We start from the raw sequence: 4,369 nt of genomic DNA on the forward strand, positions 1-4,369 counted from the left end.
TCACTTTAATTCCATCCAAAAGTAACACAAAGACAGAATGTATCACTGTATTGGTCATGGGTTTCATATTTATTTTTATATTTAAATATTTTTGACTTTTTTATGATATTTTTTCTTGGAATTGTTTTCCGACTTTTTTTTCTTCTTCTTGTTTTTGTGAAAAATCATATCAGATGGGGGTCCGTGTTTTAATTTTTCTCAGTTTAGGGGTCATTCACATTAAAAAGTTTGGAACCCCCAGCCTTAATGTATCTGAAACACTTAGGGCCCTATCTTACTTTTTTTTGGGGCGGCGCAAAGCCCGGACGAAGTGTCTTTGCTAGTTTAAGACAGACGCAGTTGTTTAAATAGCAAATGTACCTGCGCCCATCTGTGCACCCATGGGCGTGCTGGTCTTACAGGGAGGTGTGTTCAGGTGCATTATGGGCATTATGACCAACAAAAACATGGTCTAAAGTCAATAACGCAGCATTTCATTGTTATTTTAACAGCAAATTAGTAAAATGCTCCTAGGCTCATGCACAGCGCGCGCACACTATGCTTGTTACACACACAGGGACGCACAGCAGCACACACACATGCAGAAGATTACACATAAAAATATTAGGGTGTAAATCCTCCATCATAATAGCAATGCTCCAAGGTCCAAACGCGCCTGGCTTTTAAAGGAAATGGGAGATGATCTCTGATTGGTTGATTGCATGTTACACCCAAAAAACACCTCTGATTAATGAAGACACTAAGTACAACCCTTTAGAACCAGGCGCCCGGCACACGGACCCTTTTTTTCCCGTCAAAACTAGCAAAAGTGGATTTGGACACACCCTAAACACACCTGTACCAGGCGCTTCACGCGCAGTGCCCTTAGATCGTTAAAATAGGGCCCTTATTAAGCAGTAATGGAAGCTAAAGAAACTGCAGAGTACAGATTTCTGTGTAGGAACTTTACCAGACACAAATCTTTATGAATCGTAAACGTTCTCCCAAGTGATTTTGTCTCCCGTCTTGTTTCCCCTCTCTCCGCTGCAGCACCACCTGAAGAAGATGGAGGGTCAAGGCCTGACTTTGACTACAAGAAGAAGCGCCAGGGGAAAGGGGTCCAGGACGAGGAACTCAAACAGGCGCTGGAGAAGTTCGACGAGAGCAAAGAGGTCGCCGAGCAGAGCATGTTCAACCTGCTGGAGAGCGACGTAAGGACTTTATTTACCTCGGCTGCAGGGCTGCAACTAACGGAGACTTTCAGCAGTCAATTCATCTGGCCATTATTAGGGGTAACTGTGTCTATGTGACTGATTGGAGCAGCTTTTAAAGTATAAACCGATTTAAAATGCTTCCGACTGCAGCGGTCTCTGTTAACCCTCGTGTTGTGTTCCCGTCGATCATGCAACTTTTTGTTTTCTGGGTCAAAATTGAAAAGTAAAAACTTTTTTTTTTTTAATGTTTTGGTCATCTTTTGTGACACTTTTGTTGTTTTGTTTTTTTTCACTTTTTGTTACTTTCCTCAAGGTTTTTTTCTTCACTTTGCCTGATGTTTTTGTCATTTTTTCCGTGATTTTTTTCCGCATTTTTTCCGCATTGTTTTAAAGTTTTTTAAGTTTTGAAGCTTTTTCTGACATTTTTGTCACAAAACGCCCAAATTCAATGAGAGTAGTGAACTGATCATTTATTTAACTTGTGAAGAGCGCTGTAGGAACCATCCATGTCATTCCTTTAACAATTTGGTGGAAACAAACCCAAATTTCTGATATACAGTAGAAACTTTTGAAAATGGGTCAAATTTGACCCGAGGACAACAGGAGAGTATATCATCGATATCGAGACTGGACCAATTGCAAAAATTGTTGTCCCAGTCAGTCACTTGGAAACAAAACCCATGGGTAAAAAATACCAACGTTACCCTGGTTGTTAGCGCTGCTCTGCTCCAGTGAGTGACACGAGTGGAGATTTACAGAAAAGTAAGAGCCGAGCAACGTTCAAACAACAAACACAAAACACGTTAAACACAAGTGGAAACAGAAATATGATCCCATTTTCCCTTGGAGGGAAACTAAAAAAACATCTTTTAAAAAAACAATAAACAAAAAAAAAAAAACGTGGATATCTTGTCCACAATATGGACACAAACATGATCAAATATTCACCCTGTCCGTTGCTATAGTTCCCCGTGTGTTCCTGTGCCGTGCTGTGCCAAGCCAGACCCAGGCCCAGCATGGGTACAGAACAGGGGGAGAGAAAAAAAAAACCGTGTGTGTGTGTGTGTGTGTTGCAGATAGAGCAGGTGAGCCAGCTGGCAGCGTTGGTACAAGCTCAGCTGAATACCACACCCGCCGGGCCGAAATCCTCCAACAGCTCGCCAGTAAAATGGAGGACAGGTATGGATCGCTCTGTCTACCTGTGATTTTTTGAAAACAAACCCATAAACATACAATCAGATAAGTATGGATAGACAAACCTTTTATTCTACTGTATCAGAAAGGTATTCATTAGAGCTGCACAATATATCGCTTTTTAATCGTCATCGCGAAAAGACAATCTGAGTTTAAAGAAGATATCAGTAGAAAAACTGCACTAAACATGTAACTGTCATTGTTTTTTTTTTTTGTGCTGCCTTTATATTGAATTCAAAGTTTAATAAAAGAATGTTGGGAATGATTTCCTTTCATTAGTTTGAAATACAACAAGTAGTTTGTTGTATTTTAGCAGAACACTGAGAGTAGCAGAACTCCGAACACTTTAATATCCGTTTTTTATTATTATTATTATTCATTTAGTGTACAACTTGTACTGCCTGTTAGTGCACTAACAGAAGGGCGCCGGTTTGAGACACAAAACATATCGCGGCAGCCCTGTGTTTATTGCCACAGTAGTTACTGTAATTTGAGTTTGCCTTGGTGATATTCTGCACGACACAAACGTTTTGAATGTTGACTAATGTGTCCCTGCAGGATAAAAAGAAGTGTCCAATAAACCGAGGAAGGAGAGACTCCCAAACCCCAATGACTCTGGAGCTGCTGCCGTCCAGCTGGAGCCATAACGTGGGATTTACATTTACAAGTCGCCCGAAGATCACTAGGTACACCGGCACCATAGTCCACTGCTGGGTCGGAGAAAAATTGCTGGACCCATAACAACAAAATGTATAGAAATGGGGTCACTTTAGAAATGTCCATTCCCGACAGAATACCAGCGATGTCAGTTGCAATGTTTTGAATCAGGCAGCAGTTTTCAGATTACATTATGTGCTTGACAATACTTGCAAAAGGGTTCTCGACTGTTGTAGAAAAAGAAGTGGCTGATCTTTAATGCATCATCCAATGGTCCAAAAGCCCATTCTGTTAAGTAATCTGATATCATTTAAAAGACTAAATGAGAAAACATTAGAGACCCTTTTGCAATTATGTAAACACATAATGATTCTGCTGAAAACTGCTGCCCTGGTTAAAAAAAAAGACAATGCAACAGATCTCAGCTGGTATTCTGTCTATAATGGAGGGAAATGGACATTTCTAAGGGACCCTAAACTTATGACCAGTAGTGTGTATATATACAGTTATATACACATAGGTGTAATTTACCAAGAGGCTCCCGAGATTTACAGGCAATGTTTTCGCTTTTTACGCAGTTTTTGTTTTTGCCTTTTGGACTTTTTTGATGCTTTTTCTAGTTTTTATCTCTTTGTCTGTAATCTATGACAGACATGTTTGTTGGAGATCTCAATTCTTCTTGAAGGGTGAACCCAAAATTTCACGCCTTTAAACTGGACCCATAGGTGTAATTTACATTTACATTATAATTTCCTTTACATAAAAAGACATTTGCACCATAATTTGATGCAAAAAAGGTCAGTAAAAAAATTGGACAATTAGACAATTGTTTAATAACTGTTGGAAAGGCCTTTTTTGTTTAACATATATTTTTTGGCTTGTGTCCCGCCCCCCAGCCCCCATGGACCAGTGCTGTTATCAGCCGCCCACGACTTTGAACCAGAGAACGAGGGAAACGAAATAAAAAGCAAAGAGGGCGACATCATCACCACTGACCAATCAGATCGACCATAACTGGTTCGGTTAAATGATCAATTCACCCGTCGTCAGGCTTCTTCCCCATCAACCACGCCGATTATCCTGGTGCCTTTCTCCCCATTTGGTGATACCAATGACCTGAGCTGTTTCCCTAATTCGTCCAGACACCTTGAAAACAAAAACCACGCCCTCCTTCTACTTCTTCTTCCTGTGCTTTTGTGCGATTCTGCTTTCCAAAAACCGGACTGCAATGGCGGAGACGGATGATGGACGGGCGAGGCAGTGGGACACCAATGGGGGGAGGATTTTTAAGTCTAAAAAAAAAAGTGAGGGAATTAATGGGGAAG

The 4,369-nt window shown here is 40.7% G+C and overlaps 1 pseudogene; it reads left to right on the forward strand.

Moving 5' to 3' along the window:
- Positions 1 to 4,058, forward strand: part of LOC114546219 (endophilin-A1-like) — a 23,502-nt pseudogene extending 19,444 nt beyond the window's left edge.
- Positions 4,059 to 4,369: the final 311 nt, after the last annotated feature.

This window comes from Perca flavescens, chromosome 19 (genome assembly GCF_004354835.1).
Source record: "Perca flavescens isolate YP-PL-M2 chromosome 19, PFLA_1.0, whole genome shotgun sequence".
Classification (NCBI taxonomy): Eukaryota; Metazoa; Chordata; class Actinopteri; order Perciformes; family Percidae; genus Perca; species Perca flavescens.